At 38.5% G+C, this 21,180-nt stretch overlaps 1 protein-coding gene across 2 annotated transcripts in view; it reads right to left on the bottom strand.

The window, feature by feature from the left end:
- Positions 1-21,180, bottom strand: part of XKR4 (XK related 4) — a 240,915-nt gene that overhangs the window by 110,910 nt on the left and 108,825 nt on the right. The gene's annotated exons all lie outside the window — the stretch shown is intronic.

The following is a 21,180-nucleotide window of genomic DNA, read 5'->3' as shown; positions in this document are numbered from 1 at the left end:
ACTACTGCTGAAACACATCACCCACTGCCTCACTGTGCTCACATCCACTGTTTGGTCTCTATGAATGTTCAGCAAGCACTGATAAATGTCAGTGGGTGCAATTTTTTCTTCATGGAGGAATTTAGTGGCACCCCATTGCTTCATATCCACTTCTGTGTCAGACACCATTTGGTCAGGCTGCCTCCCTGCTGCCATCTGTCACACAGCAAAAAAATGTAACGGAATATTGGTGGGAAGGTTCAACCTCTACTGCCGTACCACCAACATCCACCTGTGACACTGTGGGCTAATATAGTAAAATAGGAAGCATTACTTTCAGAGCAGCCCTTGTACATACCACAGTACACATTCCACTTATTTCTTCACAAAATATGGGGATATTACAAAGAACTGACGTAACAGTGTAAGATAGGGTTATGGTTTAAGGTTCTAAAGTCATGCCTATGTAGATATTTAACAGAATGCAAATATTTAAATATTCTTTCCTCCAATAATAATATGAATATGTGGAAGCAGATCTGTTGTGGGTTTGTATACGTAGAACATAGAGAATAGTACTCCCTCTATATACACACATGCATATACATATACAGAAAAATAAAAACACACAAATATTCTCACTGCTTTTTGCGATTTTGTATTAACAGTTCAGGTTATGACAATGTATCCAGTAAAAGTAGGAAAACTAGTATTATGTCCTTCAAGAATTTTATCTAATTGTAATCCATTATATTCTCTTTGAGATCCCAACAAATAAGAGTATGAAAAGTCATTCTCAAAAGTCTTAAATCAGGAAGTAGACAAAGATAGACTGGCTTAAGCAATGTAGCATGCATTAACTATGTAATTCGTCACCACATATCTTAAATGTAATGAAATCTTCAAAAATGGCTTATACTTTTAAAGCTTTTTCCAATAAGGAATGCAACTGTGTACAGTATGATTACAGTAACATGAGTATATACAGAAATTCTACTGCCGTCCATTTTAAAGGATATGCAAATTCTGCAGTGGTATACCTTTCAATAATGACTGTGCATTAACAGAAACACTGAAAGCAATGATCATGGCAGCCTAGGACTCTTGGTAGTTAAAGTACCCAACACAGATGGGGATAGGATGCTTCAGCACTTGCTTTTGTGTATTTTGGAGTGAACGGACTTGGAAAATATACAGATTCCTCTGCATATTAAAAATGTTTATTTAAAATTTATTCATTAATTTGGATAGGCAGATCACTACAGTTTTCCATGAATGTAGTTTTTCTCACTCTTTAATTGTGTTTTATTAAATCTTTTCTTAACATCAGACAAAACAAGGGACAGAACCAGGGAGAGCAAGACTTTGCTAAATCAGAATTGCTCTTGAAGTTTAAGAGAATTCAACTGCATATGTGAAATACAGAGTACGTGTATCATGGGTTTGAAAGAGCTACTTCTCACAGTCCTTTTTTGTCCTTAGCATGGCTTTTCCTGGACATAAAGCTGGACCCAACCTGGGGCTGTACCCAAAGGTTAAGGTGTATTAATGTATTAATGCATTGTATAGCAGCCGTCTTTCAGAGATAAAGCAGCCTTAAGCTTCAGTTACTGGGAGCTGTGGGAGCTCAGTATCTCTTTTAAACCATTTTTGCTCAAGTGCTTCTATTTGAAAAAGTTGGATACAGATATAAAGGGAGATAGATATACAAAGAATATAAATTGGATACAGACATACGTATACAAAAAGGAACAGACAAAAGATCTGAATTATTTCTTATGTCTGCCAGCTTGTCCCCTCATCTTCATACCTCCCGTATCACCAGATCCTAAGGGGACATTACTTAGCCCAAGTTAATCTACAGTTGCATTCTAGCAATCATTACCATATATTCAGCATCTTTTTATCTCATCTGGGGAGATAACTGTCACCTTTTAAGGTATGTATTCTTAGATGTAACCACTATTAAAAACCTGAATTATCATTCAAATACAAGTAAAAACCAGGTGACTTCTCTATAGTGTATCTGATTACTCTTCCAGTTCACATTAATGTCTACTATGGACAATAGGTTAGATGGATATAAAGAATTTAAATGGATCATTCAAAAGACAAAATTCAATATTACATTTTTTAGTTTTTAACTGAAGTATTTTGGCTATATGGACAGTGGATTAAAGGCATTACTGGAATAGTGTTCCCTTGCACTTCTCACCTTCCTCCAAGCGATATAAATTCAGACTGATATTTCAGGCAGCAGTAATAAAAATATTGTTTGAACTAGTGTACCTCTATTTTGTTTTGTTATAACTGTGGAGCTTATGCACTTCACCTGCAAGCTAGAAATACAGTAAAGGGATAGGTTTAGCAGCTGCTTTCCCTGTTTAAAATGTCAGGCTCATATTTTCAACCATTGCCATCAATTCTAACACTAGCTGAACTATTTTTACTTCACAGGCTTAGGAAAAACATATCAAGATCAATTTTCCATGTTTGTTTTTTAGGAAGAGCATGAGAACTGTCGCCATTGTTTGCCAGCATGTGTTCTTGTATATGTTCAGATTACAGTGGCACCAACAATGGGCTTTACAATTCAAATTCACCGATTAATTCACCAATTTCTTAAATTCTTTCTAGACTATAATTTCAGGCACTTTTCCTCAGGAAAAAAAAATATTTTGAAAGAGGTTCAGTTATTTTTACTAGCTTACTGGTGTTTGAATTCTTTACTGAAAGTTTGATTTGCCACACGTGTTCCAGACAGAAAGGCTTGCGCAAGTATAATTATAACTGAACCCAATTTTATTAAAATATTGTTTGTCCTGGGATTATGAGCACAAGGTTTTCATTTTAATGACGAGCATTTTGGTTTCTTGTTTTATTTCTCTTTGTGATACAAATATTTAAACTGCTGGAATGCACAGCTGTTGCATATAGAGCATACATCAAATACTCATGCTGGTTAGACTAACGTGTCTGCCTTGATGAGGGTCCAGTGATAAACCCTTCCCACTTTAGAGAAAAATTCACGTATGCAGACAAGACCAAGGTAGTAGCTTTCTACAGAGCACCTGTGATCATCCTGACACATCCCTAAATCTCCAGCAGGCTCAAGATTTTCTTTTCCTGCTCCCTCTGAGACAGTGAGAACATGAGACAAAAACTGAAGACCGTCCCTTTCATGAAGTTATCTAGAAAACTTTTAGAAAAAGGTTTTCAAGAGGGAAACATCAAAACCATATTCTGTGCATGTTTAATTCTTAACATTTCTGGAACAAAAAAGGCCCAGTTCTGCAGGATTCTATGACAGCTTGTCTCGACAGACTGCTGCTTATACATGCTGACCTCTCATAGCTTTTCAGATTTCTTTTCAACTTTAACTCTCCATTGGTAAAACAGGATTTTCAGCATCTTGCCACAGGGTCTCTGAAATGGCAGCTGCTCTTTGCAATGCATACCAAGATGATACTGCCCGAGAAGCTGCTATGATGTTTGGTATGGGTTTGAGACTAATATATTCAGGCAGCAAAAAAAATATTCCTAGCACTAGATATAAGTTCCATTGTTCTAATACTTGTGGTCTACCTTAAGTGAAAAAAGAAAAGAGACTTTCACTTCTTTGTTTGGGATTAATCTAAATAACACTTCATTATTCTCAGATCTGACCACATCTCATTTTACTAAGTCATTAATGCACATCAGTCCTGGTAGGACACTGAAGAAAACTGTTAATTAACCTAATTCCATTCTGATGACAGGACATCTACAGCTCCTCTCGGTTTCCCTGACTCAGTTTATAGACTGCAACACTGTCTTATTTCAGGCCTGCCTACCTTTACTTCCTTAAAAAAAGGGAAAAATGAAAAAAAGGGAATGCACTGTCATTATCAAGATTTTTTGAAATTCTACTTCAGACCTGACTTCCTCTGACTCAGGGCTTTGACTGGCTGCCTGCCACTAAGGGAAAAAGGACGATACTGTTTTCCCCACTCCTCTGGATACATGCAATTATTCTTTGAAGACTGCCACAGCTTAGGCTGGAAACTGGGGCAGGAAGAGGTTTCCTCATAGAGCCAGGAAAACTCTGTTTCCTGGTTTGTTTGACTTGCCCTTGTGGTTAGACGTAAAACACTTGTGGCCAGATACGAAAGGGGGAGGAAATAAAGGTCAGACTGTGAAACACTGCACCTTGAGAGGCAGTGAGGGTGGAAAAAAATGCCTCCTGTAGTACAGTCACATTCTGCTCTATGGGAATAGCATGGCACTTTTGCAAAGCCCATTGCATTGTGGAAATCCAGGACCAACATGTAGTGCTATCTTCCCATGACACCGTAATGCTCAGAGGCTTTTGCCTTACATACAGAAATGCTGGGAGAGAAAGCATTTTGTGGTGGCTGGTGCAGCAGAGACAGGCTTTTCCTGTGGTTGCTTCTGGTCTATTACATCAATTACATGGTTGTCTGTGTTTGCAGGAATCAGACTCAATGATCCATGAACTGTCATCCATTCCTGTGGGGAATAATCGAGGATAGCAGGAACTGCTATTTTATAGAATTTGGGATTCTTGTCCTGTTTCCCCTGTGTGCTAAAAGAGTTGCTATGAATTCTTTAGCTTATCCCAAGCTTTCAAAGGTGTTAAAAGGTTTGTGGGACTTGCAGATCTGTCTGGAACTCAGAATTATTAGAAAATAGTAGGAGAAAGCCTAGATGAAAGAACAAAGGGCTGCAAGCCAGAATCTGTCCTTTGCCAGATGGTCATTTAATAATACTTTGCACAGATATAGCATTAGGAATTTGTACTTTGGCCTCTGAAGTGGATACACATCATTAATACTGTTTTACAAATGGGGAAGCGGAGGATTAAAATGGTACGTTCAGTGCCTACAATGAGGCTAAATGTATGTGTGAGTAATGCCAAGAATTTTTACACATAGATTATGCAGAAAAGGTATTAGTGGCCATAATGCATTCACAGAGATGTTTAGAATAAACTGAGTTCAAAGAAAGCACAAATATGTCTCAGCAGAAACATTTGTTTCTGCCCATGCTTCAAGCAGCCATTAGCTTCTTTTGTCCATATTTCAAGACAGGAAGAACAAACAAGTCCATGACCATACTACCCAGGGCTTAGAATTAAGATAATGAATTCAGCTTTCCTTAAATCTTACTGTGTAGGTCTAAGAAAGGGACCGATGTGCATGAATGATTTTCTCCTTTTCTAATTATCAGGACAGACTAGGCTAATATCTGCCCTAAAAAACAAACATCTTCAGTCTCCAATCTGCATCTCTTCCATAGTGATATCTCAGTAGACTCCAGAATGTCATTGTCTTTTGGTAGTGAATATGATTTTGAAAGCATACAGACCAACACCTTTAAAGAAGCACTCAGTAAGACAACTCACCAGGAATACTGCAAAATCTCTAAATCCAAACTGTTCTTCACTTTAGCTCCTTTGTGCTTGATATGATTTGTCTCTCAGCATTCAAGTACAATTTGGTGCTTTAATAAGGATTTAGGGCAGTGTTTCTGAACCAAAGAAGGACAACGCAGACAGACAGTGAAAAGAAATCGAGGTGACATGAAACACTGTAAATTTTATTATATTATAAAGCAAAGGAAGAGCTTTTTTTTTTTTTTTTTCCCCAATTCCTCACACATTCCCTTGCCATTCAAGGTCAAATACAATCTGTTAATCTCTCCAAACAGACACATGAACGTAAGAGCATATATCCTTCTTGTGAGTACAGACATACTCTTCATTCTTACATTTACAGTAAATGGAAAAGAGTCACAAAATTGATTAAGAAATTTCCAAGTTGAAAAGCTAGGAATGAATACTGTTGTAATTCATGTTTTAAGAACAAAAAGCCAGGAAATATGTAATCTGGAAACTGCTGCTGAAAATGAGGAGTTAGCAGAAAAGACTTATTTTCTTTGAGAAAACAAGCTCAACATGTTTGAGAGAAAAATTTTACATAACAATATATAGAAATGATCATCACACTTTTTTAAAATGCAGTTTGAAAATAGTGATGCTTTAAGCAATGTATGTATAGAAAAGCACCAGTAGGTACTGCTCTGTAACTCATTTTTACAGTAATGGGTACCTCCTAAATACTTGCCCTGATATCAGATGGGACAGAATTAATTTTCTTCCTAGTATCTGGTATGGTGCTGTGTTTTGAATTTACAATGAGAAAAATGCTGAAAACACACTGATCGTTGCTGAGCAGTGCTTAACACAAAGCCAAAGACTTTTCTGCTTCTCATACTGCCTTGCCAGCAAAGAGCTGGGGTGCGTAATGAGCTGGGTGGGGACAGAACCAGGACGACTGACTCAAACTGGCCAAAGGGATACCTCATACCATATGCTGTCATGTGGAATAATAGAAGTGGGGGAGTTGGCCAGGGAGGCTGCCTCTGTTTGGGGACTGGATGGGCATCAGTTGACTGGTGGTGAGCAACTGTATCTTCTTTTATCATTATTATTATCCCATCCTTTTCTATCCTATTAAACTGTATCTCAACCCACAAGTCTAATCTTCTTCGCCCTCTTCCCATTGGAAGGGAGTGAGCAAGAGAAGAGAAAGCCCTGCTAGAGGATTAGGACCAGAGGTATTATAGGAGCATAGAGGTAAACTTCCCACCATATCATCACAAATAACATTCTTTTACTGCTGAATCAGAGGAAATGCCTCGGGTGTGCAGTGGCACAATGGCTTTGTTTAACACAAACTACTTAGGATTATACACAGAAAAATACGGTATCATATAGAGTTTGGCATCTGTTTTTGCAGCTGTCACACCAGCCCTGAAAGGGAGCATTTGGAGCAGCAAAAGAGGCCAAAGGGGACTATATTCCACACAATCATCACCAGGAAAACAGGGTGCCAAGTGGGTATTTGAGTCAAATTTATAAGCCAACGTGCTTTAGAGCAGTGTTTCTATTTTTAGCATGCAGAGATGAGCCAAGAAACACTAGAGTCATGCATTGCAGATTACAGATGCAGTATTAGCTTAAGTTTCTCCCTCGTGTTCCTAAATATTTGAGCTTGGAGCCTATGCTCAGCTTTGAGGTAAGTGACTGCAGCTTCATTTAGAAAAAGAATAAAATGGAAATTGCTTACAACAATTCCAAATCAGTGCTTTTTAAGAAAGTACCATTCCCTGTCAGAGACTGCTTAGCAATTTATAAATTATTTTGGCAGGAAGTAATGATTAAGTGATCCAGGTCTTCACTTAAATAAAATGAGCCCTCCATTTAGTTCAATGTTTCATTATGCAAATTCATAAGAGACTACTAAAATTATGTTTTCCTGCCCAAGACAAGGCAAAACCTGACTCATGTCCTACAGGAATCTATTGAATAAATTTTAGAACTGTAGAAACCCAAGTGCTATTCTTCCAAATACTCCTTCTTTTAGAAATTCAGTATTTTTTAAATCTGAGATTTTTGAGAAGTAGTAGAATTATCTAGATTTTTGCATGGATTTTTTTTTGCTTCTGATTAGAAATTCTTAATCACATTCATAGTCATATATACAGAACCATTAGTGTCACCAATTTGATCAGCCTTTATTTAATTAATTTATCTAGATATTAAACTTTTTACATTGCAAATTTTTATTGTGTTTTCAATAAAATGCGTGTCTGTTAAACTAAAAAAAAAAAACAACATATAACACTATAACACTGAATAAATACATGCTAATGTACTATTATATTTGCCCCAAGTTGTGAAGTTTTGATCATCCCTTTCATTTATGACTTTATCCAAAGTTCTAAGAAATTCGTGTGCACAAAGCTGCAACATCAGTGGAATATCTTCACATTAAAACCATGCAGGAAAGCAGCTAACTTCCTGGTGCCGTTTGCCTGTGTCATTGATTGCTTACCAGGGCTTCCAGAAAAGTCACATTTATGAAATCTTTCTTTCTCATAACAGAACTTTTTAATAGTGCAAAATGATGGGTACAAACAATCATTATGCTCTCTTGCATCTTAATTCATACTAAAATGAAGCTGGAAACTTTGGTCTGACTTAAATGTTATGGCATGTTATACCAGGTTAAAATAGTGTATAAACCCTACTCTGACTTCTGTTTAAGCTGTTACATCCCCAGCCTCGACCCTTACTCTCTTGATCCTTGGTTTCCAAGCACATTGCTCTTCCAAGGTCACATCATGTTCATACAAATACATCAGCAAGGCAGAGGAACTTGGTTTGGTCTTTACACTCTGAAAACAGGCTTGCCTGCAGCAATTCTATTTCAAGTATCCTCATTCCCAGGTCAGTACAGCCTATTTTTGTTGTGAATTTTCCCTGCCACACATATTTACCCTTGGACAACACCTAGTTCTCAACCTCACCAGTATTCATCTGCTACTTCGCAAGTTGTCAAATGACTACTCAGGCGCTAAAAAACCCAACCAAGTCTCTCTAGAGTCTTAATTTAAGTGTTAGCAGGGAGCTGAAAATTAGCAGTAGCGTTCCTGCCTGCAGCTATGAAAAAATAGCAAGAACTGACACTTTAATGATTGCTAAGAAAGGCTGGATAGCAAGTTTGCTAGTTGCTCTCCATTCCACCTTCACTGCCAACACTGGATGCGTAAGAACTGAACCTACATTCCTGCAATTTCTCTCTTGAGGGTAGGAACCTGAGCTACAAATGCAATTTTGGACAATAAATGGCTTTGTCAAGTAAGTCGGTGAGGGCCAGCAATCTGCTCAGGAAGCACTCTAGAATATTCCCCACACTTCTCATTACACTGTGGAAAGTTTTACACACTGCTGTTTCGGAGTGCAGTTGTCCACAAAGCTTGTTCTTGGAAATTCCAGCTCAGTTAACTTCAGGGCTCAGTTACAGCACCCACTGTTTGTAATTTCTACTTCCACAATCCATCTGAAAGTAGAGTATATGTTTCTTGAAGCTGATGATTTCTGCTTGGGCACTCATTTGCAGTCCTGTGTTCTCAGGTCTTTGAGAACTTACTGCCGCAGTGATGCTGACTTAACAGATGTATTAAACCAGATGTGCATGCTTTTCTCTTTCAAATTTCTTCCCTCACACTTGGAAGAGGGCTGCTTACCTGTCAGGCCAACAGCCAGTTCACAACCTGAAGACAGTGCCTTCTAACCTTAATCTGGAAAAGGCTTCTGTGACCACCTGATAAAATTGGCTGCAAAAACAAATACCAGAAATGCTTCAAGTGTCACATTCATTAATAGAACAGTTCAGTTGGAAGAGACCAATTCAGGGCTAAACAAATTTTAAGGCTTGCTATAGAAGGCATTGTCCAAATGCCTCTGGAACACAGACATGGAGCATCAACCACCTCACTAGGAAGCCTGTTCCAGTTTACTAAACTGCGGAAGGACCTAACACTCACCCTCCACCACTATTTGCCTCGTCTGCTGTTTGCTACCAGAATACCAGCCAAGACCTGCTCATGTTGTACTCAAGGTGCAGCTGTATGCAACCACAGAGCAACCACAGCTCCTCAGAGACTGAATCCTACCTGTGTGCTGTCACCACTGAGCAACACCACTCTGCTGCATGTTCACCGTGAAGATTTATTAGTTTGAGGACCTACATCCCACAACTCACTGTTGTAGCTTTCTTTCTTCTCCCTCTTTCCAAGTCACCTCAAATCCCAGGATCCTTGATACTATGACATAACTTATTAGTGGCACAGCAGCATCTTGCCAGCAGACAGAATGGGTCCCAGTCTGCTTTTGTGTTGAAAGCCTGTCATTGAGGTAACAGATTTTGATAGATTGCTTTACCTCCAGTCTCTCCTAAATTGCTGCTGGCCATGGCCAGTACCCAGCCAGGACCCACAGCTGGCTTCCAGGTGTTATTATATTCCTCTGTTGGCTATGTGGCCAGGTGCAGGTTACAATTAGCTGCACAGGGAATGATCTGCTGGCCAGAGAGGCTCCAAACATGTTGAACATTGCCATGACAGTCATGGCTTGGTTTGGCCTGTTGCACACAGGCTAAAAATAAAATTACAGCAGTAGACATTGGGAAAAGCACTTAAATTCAGACAAAAATCTCTAGTGACAAGCATTAAAATATCACATAAAAAAAGTAGTTTAGGACATCACAGGTCCAGCTGAACTCTGAGCCCAGGAGCACGTTCTGGTTCGTGGCTCTGGTGATGCACCTGGGCTGCATGTCAGCCCATGGCCCAGGGTGCAGGTATGACAGGGACAGTCACGGTGTGCCCCTGCAGGTCTGAAGGCTCAGGCTCCAGGCAGGGCAATGAGCACATCCCTCCTGCAGTTTGGGCAGAGTGAGACGTAGAATGGAATGCAGGAAGCAAAGAGAGCTGAAGAATTCATGTCTTCTTTATAAATAGCTTTCTCTACATGATCTTTGATATTTTTAAGCATGGTGTGAAGTTTACAACAACAGAAGAGACGCTAGAGATGTTTAGGAGATACTAGAGAGCTACTGAATTTGGTGGAAAATGGGCAACTTAGAGCTAAAATGAGCAACAACCGTCAAAATATGAGGCATTTGAGAGGTATTGAATTAAGTGCCTAAAGCAGTTTATGAACAGAGTCACAGATGATGGTTCACAGTTCACCTATAAAACCGTAACCAGTTTTGGAAAAAAAGATTAATTTCATAGAACATCGTAGAAATGTACTGTTCTACTGTGAGATTCTTTCAAAAACTAAATGTATTTGTATTGCCTAATACAAATAATACAAAATAATACTGGAATGAGTAATCGCTATATGGAGTTTAGCTGTGCAACCCTCCCTTTAATTGTCTGTTCCCTACTGCTGACTGTTTCAGTGATACAAGAACAAATATCAGAGAATAAGTAAAGTGAATGTAAGAAACTACTTAATATATGACTAGGCTGCACTTTATAGATGATATCTCAGACAATTCAATAGTTACATAGCCAAGAGTCTCACAGTAATTCTGAAATTGCTTTAGGTGGAGGTTCTCTCTCCTATGCCTAATTCTGACTGAAGTTACAGCACCTCACTGGTAACATAACAGGCACTGATAGTATCTTAAAGACAAAGAAGAGCTTCCTCTCTGAAGCACTGCAAAACTGAGTCATGTATAGTAATGTCTGTCTTTAAAATATGTGAACACATTTCAAAAAAGAAATCATTACCGTGTCTAAAGAAAACAAATTCTGCCCTCTTCCTCAGTGTGCAGCTTCCAGGAAAGCAGTAGGATTCTGAGTACATACGCGTCTTACTCTTGTCTTCCCTCCATATATCACATAGCACCTGAACACGCTGAGCATAGAGGAATGGCTACAAGTACACGCATTGGAAGCAGGAGGTCTTCTGTTTACTATGATATGCCATGTGCCATTTCTGTGTACACTTTAATGTATGTATTTAAGGGACCCTACTTCCACAACAATTTATACCTAGCTAGTGATAATGTAATCTAAAAATAAAACCAAGAATTTAACAGTGCTTAAAAGCCACAAACTGCTCATTAACCTTGCTACAGACATATTTAACGACCTCTGTCCTCAACTAATTTGATCTCCTGAATAAGAGAAGCTGAAGAGAGTTTCATCCAGCAATCAACTGAGACGTCTCCATTTTTTCCCCTGGGAGCTGTTTTCTCCTTGTAAGTACAGATATTGAACTCATATTGAACTCAGATTTCATACCATTTTACAAACTGCAGCTCTCACAGCGCCTCATCTTTAACACATGATGGGCACGAGAACCACAGTTTGTCCACCATTAAGCAATAAGACAGCAGTACAAATGGTGGATTCCTGAAGCTGCATCCTAAAGCTACCTGAAATAGCCCAAATAACAATCTTATGACCCTGTTTATGAAAGGTAACATATTCAGACGTTATTAGATGTATCAGATAGAGTTTGAAAATCAGAATCACTTAGGGTAGAATGCTGCAGAAACTGAAAGCAAAAGGCTGAAGTGTGAGCATTCAGATAGTAAAATATATTAAGGATAAAGGATAAAATAAATACACTGTTATTGTTGGTAACGAGAGGAAGAAACCTTCCTTTCATACCATAGGGAAGTTTTACACATGGCACTAAAAAAACATGGTTTAGTGGTAGGACTTGGTAGGTCAGGTTGGACTTGATGATCTTGAAGGTCTTCTACATCTTAGATGATGCTACGATTCTATATCCAGACCACTACAGATTTGATCTATATGGCATCTATCCTTTCAGAAGTAGCTTTAAGAGGGCTCCGATTATTGATACAAAGAAAAGATGGACAACAAAAGCCTTCTCTTAGTTGCTGAAGAGCACATTTTGTTATTAGTACTCTAATTACACTCTTAATTTGATTTATGTACAAGTGAAACTCAGAGTCATGTTCTCATTAAAGCGCACATATTCCTATACTCTTTAGGTAAATAGCCAATTTTATATGGCTAGAAAATAGATTAATTGGATTAATTTTAATAACATTTCATTTAGAAGGCTAAGAGAAAAATAAATGAGACCAGTTAAGTAGATAATGGTGTAACCATTTTCTGCATTCACTGCTACATTACAGAGCTTCAGTGGAATTCAATCAACTCCCCTTTTAAAAAGACTGCATGGCATGGACTGTGACCACACATAGCAAGAGAAAAGAAGGCTTCCTCCCTGCAATGACCCAGCTACAGGGCAATGCCTTAGGTCCAGTGGACTGCTGTCTAATCTTCACTGAGGCTGCTCCATTCTCCCTCCTTCCCCCTACCCAGACCTGACCAATTATACAAGTGTAATTGAGCTCACTGGCACTACTTCCTTTTCTGGTAATATTAATTTTAAAATTAAAATTCTTTTTTTTTTTCCTCTGCCCATTTTAAAGTTTACTTTGCATATAGGTTTTTATTCTCACAAAAATCATTGAAAACATCTTATAATTTTTTATTATTTTGGTTCTGAAAATTTTCAGGAACTCGAGATTTGTTTTGTAATTTCCAGTTTCTCAATTTATCTTATTGAACATTTTCCTTATCATTTTCTGTACCTTGCTTCAGGACACAACATGGACTGACAATGTAAACAAGGTGTGCTGTAATCAAAAACCAAAGACAGATATGCAGTTAAGGCAGTACATCTTAAAAATTTTCATGTTAAACACTTAAAGAAAATTTAAGTTTGGAACAGCTTGAAAGATGTTTTCTTGTAAAATATAAGCCCAAAGATTTTGTTACATTTCAAGTCAAGGATATAAATGTTTCCTGGAGTTGAATGTCCTGAGTCTGTTGAAACCGAGTTTTTGTGGCCCTGGATATTTATTTTGTCCATCATAAGGACTCTTTTGATTGTAATGTCAATTACAATCACATTTTCAAATAGGAGAAAATACCACAGAAAGAGAAAGTATAAGTTTCAGCCAGTCCTGCTTGCTATGACATCACGGTTATTGTGTTAAAACTAATTTCTCTGGCTCCTGCCTAGCAGGATCAGTTTAAGTAGCATGTCAAATATGCTCTCAGTTGCCTCAATAAAGACTTTTCATCCTAACTCGATTTTTCCTCTCATGGGTGTTGCACATTGACTATTGCAATGATTCCCCTGCAGTTATTTAATTAGAACCTAATCTTACCTTCTCATATAGAGATATAGAGCAAGGCTTTCTGCACAGGTAGTCATAAACTATGACCAACTACTGGCAGCAGCGCTGTCTGAGCAGTTTTGCCGTCCACTTCCCCACACCTCTTCTGCCATTACCTCCTTGATATACCATCATCAGCTGCCCAGCAGATGTGTAACAAAACCAGTTCGTGGTTGGGGTCACCTCACAGCCAGCAGCCACAGCAGGGAGCAGGGCACAGGTAAGTGCCGGTGCTGCAGCACACATTGAAACAGGAACTTGAGGGGTCAGTCTTTTTTATAGTGAGCCAGGAAAGGAGAATACAGCCAAGAACAATTACTTTCAGAAAGTTAACATTAACACTAGGACGTCGTGAGGCTGTTAAGTGTTCACCTGGAACAAGTCTCCATTAGAAGTATTTGGCCAGGTAGCTCTTATTGTCATCAGCCTGCTCAAATGAAACATGTTTCACACCTCCAAAACTAAGAAGAAAGTATCACAGGTGAAGTTCAGACATTTCCTTCCCTGCGATTTTCTTTCATAGCATTCAGTGGAACCAGAATCTGTGCAAGAAGTTCAGAATAGACTCTATTACTGATAATTGAGCTTAGAGTTACATTTAATAAAAAAATACTACTCTCTAAACTTATTCTTTCACTTCGAGAGAAAAGAAAGCACCCTGAGAGAGATCCCTCCAAGTATCTACAAGGCTGCCTCTAATACAGAGGGGAAATACATACTTTTCCTCACACTGCCTTGGTGATTTCCAGTTTTGCTTCTGTTACTCTTTTTAAAATGTAGATTGACATTATATTAATGGACCCAATCTTTCTTAGCATCTTTTAGGCTTCAAATTCACATTCTGCAAATCCCAAAAAGTATGCTGGATATTTTACTGGAGCAGAAAGGTTCATATTTCCTTGGGATTTTGCCTCCTGCTCCTCATTGGGATCATGTGTGCTAAGTATGTGTAACAGCTAGAGAGGATCTAAGTAAAAGTGCAGGATCATTCAGAAAGCTAATACAGATATAGAACATACATAACTTCCTTTCCACTATTAAAGCACTGAAAGCATTTTCCTATAAGCAATATTCATGGGAACATCTTCAAATATAAAACTGCATGCCAAGTCCAAGTTTACAGGCATCTCTGGAAACAAGGTAGAATTATCAGTCAACATTTTGTACTGATGCAACACATAAGTTGTAGCAAAGTGAAGCAGTTGTCCATCACTCTAACATTGTCATCTGATTTCTGCTACTAGGTGGAGATTTGAGTATCAAATGTAGGAAAAGAAGTATGAGCTATATTACTGATTTGAGATAAATAAGACAATGCACTCACATGTCATAATGGAGCACTTTCTGTGCATCAGCCTGTCTGGCACAAGCCCTGCTGAAGTATTAAGTTGGAGATATGGTCCCAGCTGAAGTGAAAAATTATGTGGAAAGATGAATGATCTTAGGGAGGATTGGAGTGAAAAGAGCACGACCATTTCAATGAGAGAGACTATATATAGTACTTAGGGACCCTAACAAACTAAGTTGAGGAATACAGTCAGGAATGGGGCCCAAACCTGCTATTTACTGAAATTCAGGTGGTAAAGAGGGTCCGGAAAAGGGAGCAGAGTCAATATAAGCAAGGGTAGCAGCAATGAGATCTATCTTGAGGCCTGCAGAAAGCAAGACAAGGATGAAGCAGCCAGTGGTGTTCAGAAGAAGCAGGTCAGAGCAGATTTCCAAGCAGCCTGCGGGTTCCTAGAGCATCTTGTACACATATGAGCTGAATGTCTGTACCACATGGCTTTGGGCACAGCCTCTCCAGAGAGCTCAGAAGTCAGTAAACTGGAGAGTGATTGCCCTCAGCTAAGCAACAGCTAATTACAGAGACCATTCAAGGCATTCATTGGCATATGTACCAAAGTTATTCATCTTTTTTTTTTTTTTTTTTAAGTTGCTTGTAACAGCTTTACAGTTTTCCCAGGCCAATCCTAAATCTTTTAGAATTCCAAGAAGGGAGAGACACAAAACATCACAACTTCCCCAAATTCTATTACCTCCAAAAGAACAAGTGTAGTTTTGTCTCAGTGCAATCAGCAATCTTGTCATTTTTGTACTCTCATGCTTTATTGTATAATCCATTTGTGAGTCAGCACAATTCTGAATAGTCTCTAAAGAGAAACCAAGTAAACATCTGATTTAAAAGTTTCTACTGTAAGCATCCTCCTGTACTATTTTTTATACACAAGTGGAAATTGATTTTATCATATCCTAAAACCTAGCACAAGTTTTTGTGCATGATCTCTTAGGAAAATATCGTGGACAGCAATAATCTGGTGCTGGGCATATTTCCTAGAACTCTAAATTGGTGGCAAACATTGACAAGCAACACTTGAAATACAGCATGAAAATGATAGATTGAAAAGAAGCCTTCTCCTCTTTCACAAAATACTAAATGAAGTCTCTTGGAGAATAGATTCATTGATCTTCCCATACTGTTTTCTCCTGACATATTTTTTTCTTTTCTCCGTGACTCTTTTTTCATCTCACACTTGAAACTTTTACCTGAGTAACATAGCGGTGACACCAGACAGACTGAGATTCCCTTTCCGTCCACAAGGATTTTTTAATCTTTTCATTTAGCTTGGAGGGCAGAAAAAAGCAGACACCATTTTGTGATCAAGTATTGTCTACTTACTGGCCATTTTTGACTCTGGAAACTTGTGCCCTCAGCTGAGCCAGTTTTGTTTTGTATCTTCATGCTGCTTGGTGTGCTGCGTTTATTCAGAGCACTCTACCTCTGAAAGAAGCCAGCAGGCTTGTCTGAGTGTGACTGCTCACCAGCACCCACATGTTCTGCACCCCATAGCCCTAAGCACGTGCTTTACCAACAAAAGAACTGCCTATTACTCAGATTTAAACAACAAACAAAATCAATATAATCTGTGTGGGAGGCTTCATGACTTTCATGCTATGGTTATGCTTGACTTTCGTTTTCCATACTCCCACTCTGCTACTTAGTCACGTATAATACTACTGTTTCAGCAATCCCTGTTTTAACCCCTACTGAACCCCCTATTTTAGAGGTTACAGCTATCTGTGGAACATATGCAGGCTTTGGGATGAGTCTTAGACTTCCATTCACTGTGTCACTGTGGGCAGGACTGCTTGCATGGCCCTGGCTTCTCCTACAGAAAAGTGTAAGGATAAATACTTCACTACTGTGGAGGCTGGAAGAGAAAAAGGTCCTTAATAATGGAAATATATTAAAAATGGAAAAGTTGCCAAATCCAACTGTGAATCCAAGCAATCTATCCCAGGCATGTTTCTGGAAGATATATTAATTACTTTGTGGTAATTATTTCAGTCCTTGTAGAATGTGGAAACACAAATTTAGGCATTTCGGAAAGCATAGCATTGAAAGTCCTTATCTCCTTTTAAGGTTTCATGATCAGGTGGAGGCACCTGGATTTAAATATGTTTCATCCCCTGGAAAGAGGCATATGTGATTGCATTTTCCACAGGTACAAGTGACTGAGCAGAGAAATTAACAGCTTCTACACTCTACAGAGAAAGTTAGTCCTGAAGTGTGCATGGTCCATTTTTAAGACTTTGAAATAAAATATTCCACAGCAGGAATAAAGAAAAAGACAGAAAAAGAGAATGGGAAAATAGAGAAAAAAGAGAAATAAATGGGGTTCCTGTGTGTACATTTTGAAGACTATTATTTGCTTGTCAAGTCATGGAGAAAACACACAAATTCAGAACAAGAAATGTTCTAAATTGATTTTCCTAGTACATTGCTGCATGTGTTTCTATTTGAGCTATCCTCACTCTCACAGTTTGCATTTCACGTCTTATGGGAGATCTTCTTCCTAATCTGCAAAGTTACCGATTAATCAAACAAAAAAATCATGTAAATATATTTTGTACTCAAAATCAGAGTTCCTTTCTACTCTGCAGTAACTATTTCCTGATCATGTTTTTTCTGTGGTTAGTAATGATTTATTTCCTACATTCTTGTCCTTTTCAGAAACAAGATGCTTCTTTTACTCGTATCTTACAAATAAAACTTTCACTTCTTGTAAAAGAGCTTAACTGGGAAAATCTCATTTTAAGAAGTTAGTTTGAACAGGAGCCCTCTCTCTTACAAGAAAACTATTGGCTCATCCCAGCTGGAAAGCAGATAACACACGTTCGGAAAACTCCTTTTTTTTGGTGAGGGGGAGTTAGGTGGTGGAGGGCAAGGAGGAAGCAGAGAGAATGATTTCTGAAAACAGGGCTCTGCAAACACTAGGTGAAAGAACTACTGTAGTCCTGAAACATTTAGCAAATGGGAGAATCAGCTTCCTGACAAATTATTTTATAATAGATTCAATGGAAGCATTTAAAGAATACATTACACCACCTTAATTAGAGGGGTTGCCATATAAAATATATATCCATCCATTGTAGTAAAACTTCATCTTTCAGTATTGATCTAGTGTTGCAAGGTAAATAAGTTTGAATAAGAGGTCTGAGATTTTCTGTTCTCTGTTGTGTGAATATCCTCTCATACTGACAGAATCTGGGATGCATTTTATCACTTCTTCAAAAACATGATAATAGAACTATCCTCCAAACTGATTGTATAAAACAGAAAATAGTACCAACAGCCTGGCATCAGATCATATGGATGGCAGGGTTGGGATAGGTCACAGGTCCCTGACATACCAGTCCAGGCTGGTATCTTCTGACCTCTCATGCCACATTTATTTACACCACTTTTCATTCTCTGCTTATTAACTGAGTTACAGAATCCACATCAAAGGCTGAGGCCCATAAACATGATATACATTTTTAAATAAGAAATGTTGAAACTCTTCATTTTAGTTACCTATGATCATGCAGCTTCCACAAGCTTGCTCTTCTTTCTGATCATGAACTTTCATGAACTGCTTTCATTCATTAAGTTAACAATCATCCATCTAAGGCTAGGGAAGTCAATGATGGCACTCATGATAACAAAGAAATCGATAGAGCTGTAAATAAGCTCTGCTACAGTGCCTAACAATTTTAAGTAATTCATTAGCTAGAAACATAGAATGCCAGTCAAGGAAAAGCACAATCTTTCTACACTGGTTTCTACATTTTTTCTGTAGTTGTACCCATCACCTGCTACTTACGGGTCAGAAAAGGGAATTCTATGGACTCTCTAAAGCCAATGGATGCATTGCCATTCATAATGTACATAATGATTTTGCTGAATAGACAGAAGGATAATCAGTGTATTTCCACCCAGCCACAGAAACTTCTGTTTCTTTTCTGTTCTGCATTTTGGATCAAACCCCTTTTTCAAACACCCAGTTTTGTAAAAGACTCCACAAAGAAAAGTGTAAGTCATTTTAATAAATTCCAATCACATTTTGCCCTATGGAAGGACAGTCAAAGTGTTCAGGCCATGTGTAATTTACACCTCTAGTATCAGAAGATGAAACATCATAACGTGAAAGGACAAGATCCCCCCCAGAAAGAGCTTTGGGAACTAAAACTGGTACTCAAGATGTGCTAAAACAGAGTCCTTGAATTTGAAGCCTTTTAGAAAGGCAGCAAGCAGAAAGGGGATTAAACAATCTCACTTGGGCTTCCCTGGGTAGGAGGTGACTCAAGTACTGTACAGTTAATAAGGTCAAATACATGGGCCACAGACTGCACTTCCCATTTTTCCTTAGGAAGAGCAAAATACACTATGGGGTAGCAAAAGACTGTGTCAAGAGACAGAATAAGAAAGGAAAAGCTATGGCATTTTGAGGTCTTCTTCCAAGTTTCTGGGCAAAGAAGCACTGTAAGCTATTTCTTATCCCATTTAATATATTCAGCTAATTTGATCAAGAAGCAGAATGTTGGAAAGCTTCTACAGACACATTAGCATGGAATAACACCTAATTGCCAAAATATATATACTGTGGTTTAAATTGATATGACTTTTTCTTCCCGCAATATGAGTTTACAGCTCATGCATTTTTGCAGAACAAGTTGGAATTTATGGGGTTCAATAAATGAAGTGAAAAAACATGAGGTACTAGAAATCTTGATAAACTTGATATGTTTCTCAGAAGACTATGAAAGAGCTGGATGTGATTGTTTGCCAAGAAGCAGAGGAAAAGATCTCTAGGCTAAATCTTTCTGGATCATAGATGACATCTGACCAATGGGAAACAAATCCTTCACAGTTTAGCAGGTACCAAAGCCTAGATAGCTTCACCAGGGCACCACATATTAACACACATTTGACAGCTTTGCTGACAGGAGCTCTAACTATTCAATCATATAGGAATTTTGGGCTTAGCCTCCCAGGTAGACATATAAATATTTTCTGAGAAGTAAGATAACCTAAAACTTCTATGCAGAGTGCATATATAATTTGTTCCCCCACTCCTCTCTACATACAGTATAAAGAGATCTGAAAATAGCCAAGTATTTTCAGTCTGAGACTGAACACACAAACACATCTTTCACACATGAAGCACAGACCACCAGTATTAATTTAAGCCTGAAGTTCTCAGTGTTCACAGTTGCCTCAGCTTCATCTAGAGTCAAAGAGCTCAACATTCTGACATAAATCAGCAAATGAATCAGGCCAAGATGGCCAGTCAGCCAAATACTAAAATAGACAGCAGATACCTGCCCAGTGTAGCCGGCCACATGATGCACTTTATGTCCTAACATGGGGCTCATTTGGGGAGTCATTAAAGGAGAAAGCCTTAACTTGAAGAATGCTGTAGTCCTAGCTACCTACAAAAGCTTTAACCTCAGTACCCAGGTGTCCCTGTTAAATGGCACTGACTTCATAAGGGTTGATAAGAATATTCATAGAATCAAGAATATATCTCTCAATGATTCATGCTGCCTATCCTCAATTACCCATTTCCAGCACCACTACTACATTAAATATGTGAAAATGTGTGCTCCTCATTACCTTCAGTACTGTCCTTTATTCTATTTATAGGCAAAAATCTGAATCTTAACTACTTAGCAATTTCTGGGAAGATTTGTCATAATTTTAGTCACTAAAATCTTGATCAGAGTTTAGAAAAAAAGAAGCAGTTTATCCTACTGGAAAATCATTCTACAGCAAGCAAGAAAGTTGAAAAACCTGCTGTAAGCTTATAAAATAAACTTTTAAGAACCAGTGTGAAGCAGCATCTAGCACCCCAGACCTAGACTGTGGTGACAGTGTAGTGACAGAAATTCTTGGGCAAATTTCATCATCACTAATACAACAAAATGTAAAGTATGCACCATTTCACAATTCCTCTCACCCATTAGTACACATGGCTTATGCAATGTGTCTCACTTACTTGAGAATTATCAAGTTGAAATTGCTGAGCCATACTTATGCCTTGAAAAATTGCTCTAGTTTGGGAGATATAACCTGTGATTACTAAATGTTACGCCTGGCAGGACGGCTGCCAGATAACAAACATTTTATTGCTGTGGCACAAGATTGTAGCATAGTCCTGCACTGCAGACAACCTTTGGAGACTGACATGACACTCCAGGAACACTTCTGTCCCTGCATCCCCTTCCCAGCATCCCTGAATCTTCCTTCTGGCTCAGCAATTGGCTTAGAGAGCACAAAAAGGTCTGGGAAAAG

This window comes from Numida meleagris, chromosome 2, assembly GCF_002078875.1.
Source record: "Numida meleagris isolate 19003 breed g44 Domestic line chromosome 2, NumMel1.0, whole genome shotgun sequence".
NCBI lineage: Eukaryota > Metazoa > Chordata > Aves > Galliformes > Numididae > Numida > Numida meleagris.
The sequence above is the reverse complement of the archived record's forward strand: the minus strand, read 5'-3'. Positions and strand labels throughout refer to the sequence as shown.